The sequence below is a fragment of the Salmo salar genome, chromosome 03 (genome assembly GCF_965601325.2).
Source record: "Salmo salar chromosome 03, fSalSal1, whole genome shotgun sequence".
Classification (NCBI taxonomy): Eukaryota; Metazoa; Chordata; class Actinopteri; order Salmoniformes; family Salmonidae; genus Salmo; species Salmo salar.
Genome location: NC_138293.1, coordinates 32,681,667 through 32,697,867, shown reverse-complemented (window position 1 = coordinate 32,697,867; position 16,201 = coordinate 32,681,667). Strand labels below are relative to the sequence as shown.

The 16,201-nt window shown below is 41.2% G+C and overlaps 1 protein-coding gene across 4 annotated transcripts in view; it reads left to right on the top strand.

Moving 5' to 3' along the window:
* Window positions 1-16,201, top strand: part of LOC106599757 (adhesion G protein-coupled receptor L2) — a 126,176-nt gene that overhangs the window by 29,695 nt on the left and 80,280 nt on the right. The gene's annotated exons all lie outside the window — the stretch shown is intronic.

Below are 16,201 nucleotides of genomic sequence, written 5' to 3'. Positions count from 1 at the left end.
TTTGGCTGTCATTACAAGTTTGTCAAACTATTCTCTCTGATATGTTCCCATCGGATGCATTAATATCGGTTGGTTGGTATTTCTGCTTAATGACAATCATTACATGTCTGTTCGGATTTACTCTCATTGTACTCAAATCACATGCTAGCGTGCCAAACATTGATTACAGCCAAACGTCAAAGCATATCAACTGCTGAGATTTCTTTTGAATTAAATATCTCTTTGTTGTGTTTTTATTTCACACTTTCATAGATTTCAATAGTTTTTTTGGTTTTTATATTTAAATCTGACTGTGAAAGATGATTTGTTAACTAAAAAGAGATGGGAATGGAACAATCGAAGCAGGCACAAGCATTCAGAAGGAGATAGACTCACTTTGTAGATGTATAGCATTTGAAGACGATACTAAATAACTCCAATTTTTTTCCCAAGAAAAAAAAACGACCTCAGAAAAGTTTGAAGAATGGGGCTCTGATTTGAGCTGCGAGATGGTCTGGGCTGAACGGTCCCGGTGATTTTCTTTTCAGGGGAGTTCCTGCTTTGGTATGCAGAAAGTCAAGGTTTTGGGTTTCACTTGATGAAGGCGAGGGCTCTCAGGCCTATGAATGCATATTTGCCCATTTTTATCAAAGAAGGAATGTGTGTGGGTTTTCACATTGAAAACTATGTCGGATCCATCCATACGCCACTCACCTTCACCCTGTGTGTGTTTGTGTGTGTGTGTTTGTGTGTGTGTGTGTGTGTGTGTGTGTGTGTGTTTGTGTGCCATTTTTTAAGCATAAATCACATTTCCATGGAATTCCGACCTACAAAAGGCCCCCTCTTAAAAATGACTTGCTCTCTTCAGTGAGGAAGTGATAGTATTATGACGTGGCCATGTACACCCGAAACAAAAACATTCCTTGTGTTTTGAAAATCTTTAATGGGTTATTGAATGCTTATTCTAGGTTTTTGTAACTAGAGGAATGGAGTCAGCGCAAATACTTGTGACTGTCCCCTCATTCCATCGAGTTAATTAACGTTTATGAAAAATGCCATTTGGTGGGTTTTCTAATTAGCATAATAGGGACATCATTGAATGCACATCATTGGAAACCATGGTTCAGTGGATGTGATTTTTATATTCAAATATATCGCTCTGTTTCTCTCTATTTATGCACAATGCTTTCTAAAAGTTCTAGTAATGACTTCCGTTCTCTATTTTTTATTGCTGCTTTTTCAAATTGTTATCTAACTTATATGGCCATATATTGACTAAGTATATCATTCCTGGAGCAGCAAACTGGGTCAGGGATGGTATCATGTTACTCAAGGTTGGTTTTAGACCGCCCAGCCTGTAGATATGAAGATAGACGTTGACAACCAGATTCAGAGCAAGCCAAGCGCCAACCCTACAAAGGTAGGGCCAAGTTCCTCTCACAATGGCAGTTATTATGAACTTCAAAGAAAAGAAGCCAAGATTTGGGGGGGGATTATGTTCTGCGGTTTATTTTGTGTAGATATTGTGTAGACGTTGTTCTGTTGTTAATACCAGGAGTGGAATAGGCCCCTCAACCGAAACATCCAAACATGTATGAAACAGAAAGAAGAAGATAAAGTCGTTTCTCTTCTTTGTCTGTGACATCTCTTTGTGTAGATGGGGATTAAGGATAATTCAGGAAACACTGTTTGTTTTGTTCCCAACAAGTGTTTGGATTGCAGGCAATATACAGTTTCTACACCAGGTTCTGTGTATTTGACAAGCATATTAAACTGAGGTGTCAATGTTTTGTCTATTCAAATACCAGCCTTTGTGAAAAGTGCCTAAGGGTTAAAGCAGACAGTGGTGTAATTATTTTTGACCTAGTTTATTCACATGACCCTTGTACATATTGAGAATTAGAGACTAACTTTTTCAGTCAGTGAAAATTGCCAAAATGTAGGCACTCTTATTCACTCTTAGTAGACATGGAGGGCTTACATTTTTACTTGAAACTATTTGCACATAATTTGATATTTTACATGCATTAGATTGCATTGCTTTCAATAGACGATCTTGCCTAAAAGTTATTATATTATTCTATCAACTCCCATACTTGAGTGATTTTATTCTATCAAGATGGTTATAAGGGTCAACTATAGGTCCCAACTCATCAAAATGATTGGACTCAAGCCATAAGTAAGCCATGGCTGTGAATTGATGGAATGGTCTCCCATGTGCCACACTGGTATTTCCAGTTGTCAGAGTGGAATGAATGGAAAGAAAGCATCGGGCCTCGATTCTCCACACTGGCCTCCAGCCATAAACGTCCAGTCTGTCATCTGACTGATATGCTTGGTTTGGTGTTTTTATAATTCATATCTGAACGGTACGGGTTTATGGCAGGGCTATCATGAATTATCAGTCGAGCCCTGGGAGATTCACAGATGACTGGCGAGACTGCGTGCTGTGAACATGCACACAGAACGCCCTCTGATTTATCCCTTTCCCATGGCACGTTCGGGCCCAAATGGAAGTCTTCCGTGAAACAAGACGGGTTTTATCGTTTGGACTTTCATCTAGCCGTGACCGCATGGGGGGTGTCGCTGAGAGATGGATCTTAACCATCACATTCTCAAATTGTTTATTATACTGCAGTCATCATTAGAATTCAGTCAATATTGGCTACAGCATATATAGCAATCCTTTCCCACACAATCCTTTCCCTCACAATGCTTTCTCGCTATGTCCATCTTTAAGATGAAATGTGTCTTTTTGAATGTAACCTTGCAGAATTTCCCATGAATAGGAGAAACTGGTAAACCTAGATACGATTTGTCCCCAAAATGTTTTATTAAAATGAGAAAAAGCTATATTGAACAGCACAGGATTCAGCATTTCATTCTGCGAAACAAAACACAATATCACCCTTGATGGGGTAATTTAGATTAGCAGTGATTTCCTGAGTGGGTCTTGGGAAACCAAAAGCAGCAACAAGAATGTTCCCATCTGTCCATACGCGCAACTGTGATTTAAGAGTGCAGGCCTTTGGGAGAGGAGAGGCCTAGCTTGCTTTTATTGTGTATTTAGATGTGATTGTAAAACTTCCTGTTATATGGCCCTATGATGAACAGACACTCAATCTATTAGGTTGGGAGCTAAGCCTCCTGACAGGTTGATTTCATTTGCTTAGCATGCCCCTAAATCTTGTTTGCTGGCAGCGACACAACCCAGCTCAATTCACACCCTCAATGTCTCAAGTGGATATAAACACACTGGACCGGATCCCTGCCTCACTTTTTCCACTCAAATGTGAGATCTAGAGTTAAAGTAAATGGAAGTTCCTCAGACTCAAACAACCCAACTCAAATAATGGTGGTGGCAAACTAATATTGTTCCCTGTGGTGTATACAGTGGAGAGGAGTTTCAGTTTAATTGAACACCCCTGCTTAAATGTAAATTCTTAGTCGTTTTTCACAAGTCACGTCCTTCCCAGGGCTTACAAATGTCATGACAAAGTAATGCATTTAATCAAACGTTCATGTGTGTAAAAACACGTAGGCTGTATTTTTTATATTCAGCATTAATCATGTATGAGACTTTAAGAATAAGGAAGATGATTGAAGGTAATAACAATATGTCCGATTTTATTACAGTATAATTTCCAGTTCATATGGTAATATTTACATGGAGATGAATTGAAGCCAAGAGTATGTCACATTGAGTCAACAATATACACAACATATAGCAAATACTAGACAACAAATAAGAACAAAGAAGATTTATTACAGGTGAGACCAAAGGCAAGAATAGTGATGATCAGTGTAAACAATGCAATCTGTCCTATTGCGGCATGACTATTTCTACCTGTGCTATTGAATATTTTAACTTGGCATTGTCAGCAATTTTCTCCTTCATCATGACATAGATTTTATTGTGTCCGGGAGAGTTTAGTTTAAAAAACATCATGTTTTTAAAAGACAATTCTCTTAAGGCGCTTGTTGGATGCTTGTTTGATGGGGATGGCGCCGGAGGGGAAGGCAGCCGTCTTATCGGCTCTTAACTAACCATGCCATTTTGTTAGTTTTTTTGCGTTGTTCGTAACTTGTTTTGTACATAATATTGCTGCTACCGTCTCTTATGACCGAAAAGAGCTTCTGGACATCAAAACTGCGATTGCTCACCTCAAACTTCTTCAATGAGTCAGACGGGAGGGATATAGTACAAACACCCGACCAAGCCCAGATCCCCGTTATTCGCTGGAGAAGGAAACCGAGATTTCATGGAAAGAGATCCGGGTGCCTTGTGAGGATCAGGCGACGAGTGGCTAATCTGCCCTTGCCTTCCGTCCTGCTAGCTAATGTTCAATCGCTGGAAAATAAAAGAGACGAACTGAAAGCACGTTTATCCTACCAACGGGACATTAAAAAACTGTAATATCTTATGTTTCACAGAGTCGTGGCTGAACAACGACATTAAGAACATACAGCTGGCGGGTTATACAGCTCGCGGGTTATATCTGCAGGACAGAACCGCAGCTTCTGGTAAGACACGGGCCGGGGGCCTATGTATTTATGTAAACAACAGCTGGTGCACGATATCTAAGGAAGTCTCGAGATTTTTCTCACCTGAGGTAGAATTATTTAATGATAAGCTGTAGACCACACTATCTACCAAGAGAGTTTTCATCTGTATTGTTCGTAGCTGTCAACATACCACCACAGACCGATGCTGGCACTAAAACCGCCCTCAATGAGTTGTATACCGCCATAAGCAAACAGGAAAGCGCTCATCCAGAGGTGGCGCTCCTAGTGGCCAGGGACTTTAATTCAGGGAAACTTAAACCAGTTCTACCTAATTTATATCTGCATGTTAAATGTGCAACCAGAGGGAAAAAAATTCTAGACCACCTTTACTCCACACACAGAGATGCGTACAAAGCTCTCCCTCGCTCTCCATTTGGCAAATCGGACCATAATTCTACCTTCCTGATTCCTGCTTACAAGCAAAAATTAAAGCAGAAAGCACCAGTGACTCGGTCTATAAAAAAGTGGTCAGATGAAGCAGATGCTAAACTACAGGACTGTTTTGCTAGCACAGACTGGAATATGTTCCGGGATTCTTCTGATGGCATTGGAGGAGTACACCACATCAGTCACTGGCTTCATCAATAAGTGCATCAAGGACGTCGTCCCCTCAGTGACTGTACATACATACCCCAACCAGAAGCCATGGATTACAGGCAACATTCACACTGAGCTAAAGGGAAGAGCAACCGCTTAAAAGAAATCCCGCTATGCCCTCTGACGAACCTCCGATGAACCAAAGCATCAATACAGGACTAAGATCGAATCGTACTACACCGGCTCCAACGCTCGTCGGATGTACGAGGGCCTGCAAACTATTACAGACACAATCCTACTAGACGAGCTAAATAACTTCTATGCTCGCTTCAAGGCAAGTAACACTGAAACATGCATGAGAGTATCAGCTGTTCTGGACGACTGTGTGATCAAGCTCTCCGCAGCCGATGTAAAACCTTTAAACATGTCAACATTCACAAGGCCGCAGGGCCAGACGGATTACCAGGACGTGTACTCCGAGCATGCACTGACCAACTGCCAAGTGTCTTCACTGACATTTTCAACCTCTCCCTGTCTGATTCTGTAATACTAACATGTTTCAAGCGGACTACCATAGTCCCTGTGCCCAAGAACACTAAGGTAACCTGGCTAAATGACTACCGACCCATAGCACTCACGTCTGTAGCCATGAAATGCTTTAAATGGCTGGTCATGGCTCACATAAACACCATCATCCCAGAAACCCTAGACCCACTCCAATTTGCATACTGCACCAACAGATCCACAGATGATGCAATCTCTATTGCACTCCACACTGCCCTTTCACACCTGGACAAAAGCAACACCCATGTGAGAATGCTATTCATTGACTACAGCTCAGTGTTCAACACCATAGTGCCCTCAAAGCTCATCACTAAGCTAAGGACCCTGGGACTAAACAGCTCCCTCTGCAACTGGATCCTGGACTTCCTGACAGGCCGCCCCCAGGTGGTAAGGGTAGGTAACAACACATCCGCCACGCTGATCCTCAACACGGGGGCCCCTCAGGCGTGCGTGCTCAGTACCCTCCTGTACTCCCTGTTAACTCATGACTGCACGGCCAGGCACAACTCCAACACCATCATTAAGTTTGCTGATGACACAACAGTGGTAGGCCTGACCTCCGACAACGATGAGACCGCCAATAGGGAGGTCATAGACCTGACCGTGTGATGCAAGGACAACAACCTCTCCCTCAACATGATCAAGACAAAAGAGATGATTGTGGACAACAGGAAAAGGAGGACAGTGCAAACCCCCATTCTCATCAACGGGGCTGTAGTGGAGCAGGTTGGTAGCTTCTAGTTGCTGATCTATGCATAGTCACTTTAATAACTTTACCTACATGTACATATTAACTCAATTACCTCGACACCAGTGCCCCCGCACATTGACTCTGTACCGGCACCCCCTGTATATAGCCCTGCTATTGTTATTTCAACCCTCTCTTCAAAGGGGGTGACACTCTAGACCCAAACTGTTATAGACCTATATCCATCCTGCCCTGCCTTTCTAAAGTCTTTCGAAAGCGAAGTTAATAAACAGATCACTGACCATTTCAAATCCCAACGTACCTTCTCCGCTGTGCAATCCGGTTTCCGAGCTGGTCACGGGTGCACCTCGGCCACGCTCAAGGTACTAAACGGTATCAATACCGCCATCGATAAAAGACAGTACTGTGCAGCCATTTTCATCGACCTGCCAAGGCTTTCGACTTTGTCAATAACCGTATTCTTATCGGCAGACTCAATGGTTTCTCAACTGACTACCTCGCCTGGTTCACCAACTACTTCTCAGACAGAGTTCAGTGTGTCAAATCGGAGGGCCTGTTGTCCGGACCTCTGGCAGTCTCTATCGGGGTACCACAGGGTTCAATTCTCGGGCTGACTTTTCTCTGTATATATTAACGATGTCGCTCTTGCTGCGGGTGATTCCTCGATCCACCTCTACGCAGACGACACCATTCTGTATACATCTGGCCCTTCCTTGGACACTGTGTTAACTTGTTATGGATAGGGGGCAGTATTTTCACGTCCGGATAAAAAACGTACCCGATTTAATCTGATTATTACTCCTGCCCAGAAACTAGAATATGCATATAATTATTAGCTTTGGATAGAAAATACTCCAAAGTTTCTAAAACTGTTTGAATGGTGTCTGTGAGTATAACAGAACTCATTTGGCAGGCCAAAACCTGAGAAGATTCCAAACAGGAAGCGCCCTCTCTGACTATTTCTTGGCCTTCTTGATCATCTCTATCCAAAACAAGGGATCTCTGCTGTAACGTGACATTTTCTAACGCTCCCATAGGCTCTCAGAAGGCGCCAGAACGTTGAATGATGACTTTGCAGGCCATGGCTGAAAAACAGTAGCGCATTTGGATAGTGGTCGATCTGAGAACAATGAGACTGGGGGCGCGTGCACGAGAAGACTCCATGTTTTTATTTTTTCGTCTTTGAACGAAAACAGGGTTTCCCGGTCGGAATATTATCGCTTTTTTACGAGAAAAATTGCATAAAAATTGATTTTAACCTGTTGGGGCTAGGGGGCAGTATTTTCACGGCTGGATAAAAAAACGTACCCGATTTAATCTGGTTACTAATCCTACCCAGTAACTAGAATATGCATATACTTATTATATATGGATAGAAAACACCCTAAAGTTTCTAAAACTGTTTGAATGGTGTCTGTGAGTATAACAGAACTCATTTGGCAGGCAAAACCCTGAGACATTTTCTGACAGGAAGTGGATACCTGATGTGTTGAATTACCTTTAAGCCTATGCCATTGAAACACACAGGGGCTGATTAATGTTTTGGCACTTCCTATTGCTTCCACTAGATGTCACCAGCCTTTACAAAGTGTTTTGAATCTTCTACTATGAGATCTGACCGAACAAGAGCCTTGGAACGGTGATGGCCGATTAGACTCTGGCGAGCGAGGTCATGTTGGGTACCCTCGTTCCAAAACGTTTTAAAAGAGAATGCATTCGTCCACCTTGAATATTATTCATGTTCTGGTTAAAAAAGGCCCTAATGATTTATGCTATACAACGTTTGACATGTTTGAACGAACGTAAATATATTTTTTCCCCTCGTTCATGACGAGAAGTCCGGCTGGCTTAGATCATGTGCTAACAACACGGAGCTTTTTGGATATAAATGATGAGCTTTTTTGAACAAAACTACATTCGTTATGGACCTGGGATTCCGGGAAGTGACATCTGATGAAGAGAATCAAAGGTAATGGATTATTTACATAGTATTTTTGATTTTAGATCTCTCCAACATGGCCGTTTGTCTGTATAGCAAAGCATATTTTTCTGGGCGCAGTGCTCAGATTATTGCAAAGTGTGATTTCCCAGTAAGGTTATTTTTAAATCTGGCAAGTTGATTGCGTTCAAGAGATGTAAATCTATAATTCTTTAAATGACAATATAATATTTTACCAATGTTTTCTAATTTTAATTATTTAATTTGTGGTGCTGACTTGACTGCCGGTTATTGGAGGGAAACGATTTCTTCAACATCAATGCCATAGTAAAACGCTGTTTTTGGATATAAATATGAACTTGATAGAACTAAAAATGCATGCATTGTCTAACATAATGTCCTAGGAGTGTCATCTGATGGAGATTGTAAAAGGTTAGTGCATCATTTTAGCTGGTTTTATGGTTTTGGTGACCCTGTCTTTGAATTGACAAAACATTACACACAGCTATTGTCAATGTACTCTCCTAACATAATCTAACTTTATGCTTTCGCCGTAAAACCACAAATTAAATAATTAAAATTAGAAAACATTGGTAAAATATTATATTGTCATTTAAAGAATTATAGATTTACATCTCTTGAACGCAATCAACTTGCCAGATTTAAAAATAACCTTACTGGGAAATCACACTTTGCAATAATCTGAGCACTGCGCCCAGAAAAATACGCTTTGCGATACAGACAAACGGCCATGTTGGAGAGATCTAAAATCGAAAATACTATGTAAATAATCCATTACCTTTGATTCTCTTCATCAGATGTCACTTCCAGGAATCCCAGGTCCATAACGAATGTAGTTTTGTTCAAAAAAGCTCATCATTTATGTCCAAAAAGCTCCGTGTTGTTAGCACATGATCTAAGCCCGCCGGACTTCACTTCATGAACGAGGGGAAAAAATATATTTACGTTCGTTCAAACATGTCAAACGTTGTATAGCATAAATCATTAGTGCCTTTTTTAACCAGAACATGAATAATATTCAAGGTGGACGAATGCATTCTCTTTTAAAACGTTTTGGAACGAGGGTACCCAACATGACCTCGCGCGCCAGAGTCTAATCGGCCATCACCGTTCCAAGGCTCTTGTTCGGTCAGATCTCATAGTAGAAGATTCAAAACACTTTGTAAAGGCTGGTGACATCTAGTGGAAGCAATAGGAAGTGCCAAAACATTAATCAGCCCCTGTGTGTTTCAATGGCATTGGCTTAAAGGTAATTCAACACATCAGGTATCCACTTCCTGTCAGAAAATGTCTCAGGGTTTTGCCTGCCAAATGAGTTCTGTTATACTCACAGACACCATTCAAACAGTTTTAGAAACTTTAGGGTGTTTTCTATCCATATATAATAAGTATATGCATATTCTAGTTACTGGGTAGGATTAGTAACCAGATTAAATCGGGTACGTTTTTTTATCCAGCCGTGAAAATACTGCCCCCTAGCTCCAAAAGGTTAAACAGCGTTTGACATGCTTCGAAGTACGGTAATGGAATATTTTGAATTTTTTTGTCACGAAACGCGCCGGGCGTGTCACCCTTCTTTACCCTTCGGATAGTGTTTTGAACGCACGAACAAAACGCCGCTATTTGGCTATAACTATGGATTATTTGGAACCAAACCAACATTTGTTATTGAAGTAGAAGTCCTGGGAGTGCATTCTGATGAAGAACAGCAAAGGTAATCCAATTTTTCTAATAGTAATTCTGAGTTTAGTGAGTCCCAAACTTGGTGGGTGTCAAAATAGCTAGCCCGTGATGCCGGGCTATCTACTCAGAATATTGCAAAATGTGCTTTCACCGAAAAGCTATTTTAAAATCGGACACTGCGATTGCATAAAGGAGTTCTGTATCTATAATTCTTAAAATAATTGTTATGTTTTTTGTGAACGTTTATCGTGAGTAATTTAGTAAATTCACCGGAAGTGTTCGGTGGGAATGCTAGTTCTGAACGTCACATGCTAATGTAAAAAGCTGGTTTTTGATATAAATATGAACTTGATTGAACAAAACATGCATGTATTGTATAACATACTGTCCTAGGAGTGTCATCTGATGAAGATCATCAAAGGTTAGTGCTGCATTTAGCTGTGGTTTTGTTTTTTGTGACATTATATGCTAGCTTGAAAAATGGGTGTCTGATTATTTCTGGCTGGGTACTCTGCTGACATAATCTAATGTTTTGCTTTCGCTGTAAAGCCTTTTTGAAATCGGACAGTGTGGTTAGATAAAGGAGAGTCTTGTCTTTAAAATGGTGTAAAATAGTCATATGTTTGAAAAAATGAAGTTTTCGGATTTTCGAGGACTTTGTATTTCGCGCCTTGCCCATCATTGGCTATTGTAGCAGGTGTTCCGCTAGCGGAACGTCTAGATGTAAGAGTTAACTAACCTCCAAACGAGCTTCAATGCCATACAACACTCCTTCCGTGGCCTCCAACTGCTCTTAAACGCTAGTGAAATAAATGCATGCTTTTCAACCGTTCGCTGCCCGGACCCGCCCGCCCGACTAGCATCACTACCCCGGACGGTTCTAACTTAGAATATGTGGACAACTACAAATACCTAGGTGTCTGGCTAGACTGTAAACTCTCCTTCCAGACTCATATTAAACATCTCCAATCCAAAATTAAATCTAGAATCGGCTTCCTATTTCGCAACAAAGACTCCTTCACTCACGCCGCCAAACACACCCACGTAAAACTGACTATCCTACCGATCCACGACTTCGGCGATGTCATTTACAAAATAGCTTCCAATACTCTGCTCAGCAAACTGGATGCAGTCTATCACAGTACCATCTGTTTTGTTACCAAAGCCCCTTATACCAACCACCACTGCGACCTGTATGCTCTAGTTGGCTGGCCCTCGCTACATATTCGTCGCCAGACCTACTGGCTCCAGGTCACCTATAAGTTGATGCTAGGTAAAGCTCCGCCTTATCTCAGCTCACTGGTCACGATAACAACACCCACCCGTAGCACGCGCTCTAGCAGGTATGTCTCACTGGTCATCCCCAAAGCCAATACGTCCTTTGGCCGCCTTTTCTTCCAGTTCTCTGCTGCCAATGACTGGAACGAATTGCAAAAATCGCTAAAGCTGGAGACTTATATTTCCCCCACTAACTTTAACCTCTATGGGCTAGGTGGGACGAATTCGTCCCACCTACGTAACAGCCACTTGAAGCCTGTGGCGCGATTTTCAAAACCTTAAAAATCCTATGACTTCAATTTCTCAAACATATGACTATTTTACAGCTATTTAAAGACAAGACTCTCGTCAATCTAACCACACTGTCCGATTTCAAAAAGGCTTTACAACGAAAGCAAAACATTAGATTATGTCAGCAGAGTACCAAGCCAGAAATAATCAGACACCCATTTTTCAAGCTAGCATATAATGTCACCAAAACCCAGAAGACAGCTAAATGCAGCACTCACCTTTGATGATCTTCATCAGATGACAACCCTAGGACATTATGTTATACAATACATGCATGTTTTGTTCAATCAAGTTCATATTTATATCAAAAACCAGCTTTTTACATTAGCATGTGACGTTCAGAACTAGCATACCCCCCGCAAACTTCTGGGGAATTCGCTAACATTTTACTAAATTACTCACGATAAACGTTCACAAAAAGCATAATTATTTTAAGAATTATAGATACAGACCTCCTCTATGCACTCGATATGTCCGATTTTAAAATAGCTTTTAGGTGAAAGCACATTTTGCAATATTCTAAGTACATAGCCCAGGCATCACGGGCTAGCTATTTAGACACCCGGCAAGTTTAGCACTCACCATAATCATATTTACTATTATAAAAGTTTGATTACCTTTTGTTGTCTTCGTCAGAATGCACTCCCAGGACTGCTACTTCAATAACAAATGTTGGTTTGGTCCAAAATAATCCATCGTTATATCCGAATAGCGGCGTTTTGTTCGTGCGTTCCAGACACTATCCGAAATGGTAAAGAAGGGTCGCGTGCATGGCGCAATTCGTGACAAAAAAATTCTAAATATGCCATTACCGTACTTCGAAGCATGTCAACCGCTGTTTAAAATCAATTTTTACGCCATTTTTCTCATAGAAAAGCGATAATATTCCGACAGGGAATCTCCTTTTCGGCAAACAGAGGAAAACATCACAAAGGCGGGGGCGGTCGGGTCACGCGCCTAAGCCCAGAGTCCCTTGATCGGCCACTTGAGAAAGGCGATAATGTGTTTCAGCCTGGGGCTGGGATGACGACATTCTGTTTTTTCCCGGGCTCTGAGCGCCTATGGACGACGTAGGAAGTGTCACGTTAGAGCAGAGATCCTTAGTAAAAGATAGAGATGGAAAAGAAGTTCAAGAAATTGTCAGACAGGCCACTTCCTGTAAAGGAATCTCTCAGGTTTTGACCTGCCATTTGAGTTCTGTTATACTCACAGACACCATTCAAACAGTTTTAGAAACTTTAGGGTGTTTTCTATCCATATGTAATAAGTATATGCATATTCTAGTTACTGGGTAGGAGTGGTAACCAGATTAAATCGGGTATGTTTTTTATCCAGCCGTGTCAATACTGCCCCCTAGCCCTAACAGGTTAACCTCTTACATCTAGACGTTCCGCTAGCGGAACACCTGCTCCAATATCCAATGATAGGCGTGGCGCGAAATACAAACTCCTCGAAAATCCGAAAACTTCAATTTTTCAAACATATGACTATTTTACACCATTTTAAAGACAAGACTCTCCTTTATCTAACCACACTGTCCAATTTCAAAAAGGCTTTACAGCGAAAGCAAAACATTAGATTATGTCAGCAGAGTACCCAGACATAAATAATCAGACACCCATTTTTCAAGCTAGCATGTAATGTCACAAAAAACAAAACCACAGCTAAATGCAGCACTGACCTTTGATGATCTTCATCAGATGACACTCCTAGGACATTATGTTATACAATACATGCATGTTTTGTTCAATCAAGTTCATATTTATATCAAAAAACAGCTTTTTACATTAGCATGTGACGTTCAGAACTAGCATTCCCACCGAACACTTCCGGTGAATTTACTAAATTACTCACGATAAACGTTCACAAAAAACATAACAATTATTTTAAGAATTATAGATACAGAACTCCTTTATGCAATCGCGGTGTCCGATTTTAAAATAGCTTTTCGGTGAAAGCACATTTTGCAATATTCTGAGTAGATAGCCCGGCCATCATGGCTAGCTATTTTGACACCCACCAAGTTTGGTACTCACCAAACTCAGATTTACTACAAGAAAAATTGGATTACCTTTGCTGTTCTTCGTCAGAATGCACTCCCAGGACTTCTACTTCAATAACAAATGTTGGTTTGGTTCCAAATAATCCATAGTTATATCCAAATAGCGGCGTTTTGTTGTGCGTTCAAGACACTATCCGAAGGGTAACGAAGGGTGACGTGCCCGGCGCATTTCGTGACAAATAAAATTCAAAATATTCCATTACCGTACTTCGAAGCATGTCAAAGGCTGTTTAAAATCAATTTTTATGCGATTTTTCTCGTAAAAAAGCGATAATATTCCAACCGGGAGTCGTTGTTTTCGTTCAAAGACTGAAAATGTAAACATGGAGTCGTCTCGTGCACGCGCGCACCAGTCTCATTGTTCTCAGATCGACCACTTACCAAATGCGCTACTGTTTTTCAGCCATGGCCTGCAAAGTCATCATTCAACGTTCTGGCGCCTTCTGAGAGCCTATGGGAGCGTGAGAAAATGTCACGTTACAGCAGAGATCCCCTGTTTTGGATAGAGATGATCAAGAAGGCCAAGAAATGGTCAGAGAGGGCACTTCCTGTTTGGAATCTTCTCAGGTTTTGGCCTGCCAAATGAGTTCTGTTATACTCACAGACACCATTCAAACAGTTTTAGAAACTTTGGAGTGTTTTCTATCCAAAGCTAATAATTATATGCATATTCTAGTTTCTGGGCAGGAGTAATAATCAGATTAAATCGGGTACATTTTTTATCCGGCCGTGAAAATACTGCCCCCTATCCATAACAAGTTAAACATCAGCTATCTGAGCAGCTAACCGATCGCTGCAGCTGTACATAGCCCATCTGTAAATAGCCCATCCAATCTACCTACCTCATCCCTATATTGTTTTTATTTACTTTTCGGCTCTTTTGCACACCAGTCATTCTACTTGCACCTCATCTGCTCATCTATCACTCCAGTGTTAATTTGCTTAATTGTAATTACATCGCTACTATGGCCTATTTATTGTCTTATCTCCTCAAGCCATTTGCACACACTGTATATAGACTTTCTTTTTTTCCCTATTGTGTTATTGACTGTACACTTGTTTATTCCATGTTTAACTCTGTGTTGTTGTTTGTGTCGCACTGCTTTGCTTTATCTTGGCCAGGTTGCAGTTGTATATGAGAACTTGTCTTCAACTAGCTTACCTGGTTAAATAAAGGTGAAATAAAATAAAAATAAAAAATGTACTGCTGCTCTTTAATCATTTGTTATTCTTATCTCTTACTTTTTTAAAGGTATTTTCTTAAGTCTGCATTGTTGGTTAAGGGCTTGTAAGTAAGCATTTCACTCTAAGGTTGTATTTTTTTTTATTTTATAGGAAGAAAGGGGATCTTGCCTCTATCAAAGGGAAAGTAGGCATATATTGCATCCGTAGTGTCTGTGAAGAAAATTATTGCAATTTAGAGAAGAATTTGTCACTGACGTTCACTTTATACTGCAGGCGATTTTGTAGGAGTTTATAATTCATTTTTTGGCAGCATTGAATATGATATACACCCCAGATGTTAATTATTTTTAAAAATTATATCGGCGGAGGAAAAATTAAAAGGAGTGAAGTCATTCAAATGAATTATGATAGGGTAAGTGTGTGTGTGTGTGTGTGCGTGCGTGCGTGTTTGCTTGCATATTTCTGTCAGTGGTGTATTTGTGTGATAACCTGTGCAGGATAGGTTAGTCTACATACTGATTACTATTCCGTGTGTGTGTGTATTTGCGTCTCATTGGGCTTGGTTTATTTCCATTATGTTTTATTAGCAGCAGCGCTCTTGTTTGTGTACCTCTGTCTGTCTGCTAGGTCTGTATACTCTAGATGGTGAACGAACACCACTCTGTAGCATGTAATAGTAAATCCCCCAAGGCTAGGGAGGCTGTGCCATGGAGCATGACCACATTTTCTTTCCAGGAATTAAATGTCACCTCGGGGTGGGTCACCTGCAAACAAAAGGGCTGCTGGGCGATTTGCAGGTATAAACAGCCCAAGATAAGGAACCCTTCTACTGCTGTGCAGGAAATTGAATAAGTGTGGTTAGAGACGGAATAAAGTCCCCCGAAACAGGGGACTGAGAAACAGAGAGACTGAGAGAGAGGCACAAAGAGCGTTTTTGTTTGCCTGGTACGTTATCAGCATATTCCTCCGTTGAGTGCGCAGGGCTGCCAGCCCGCAATGGCTCCTCATCGAAGTGAAGGAGGGGGGGGCAGGGAACCAGGAAGCTGTCTGTCATCAAGGTCTCCCCATCTGGCCAATCTCTTATCAGTGGCCAGGCTGCTTGTTGCTCGTATTGACCGGTGGAGGAGTGGAGGGGGCAAGGTCATCACAGTCATCACACTCTAGTCAATCAGTGGTCAGTCAGACAGTGTTCCCGAGATAGTCAGGCTGTCGGGTTGGGCTACTGCATTGGAATGTGTCTGGATTCTGTTTGTCTCTCACTTCCTTGACCAAACTCTAAAAGGGTCACCTACAACGACCGTATATGGGATGTTGGAATGTGATTTCTATAAAATGATTATACAACGGGTGGGTCTAATCCTGAATTCTGATTGGTTAAAAGTGCATT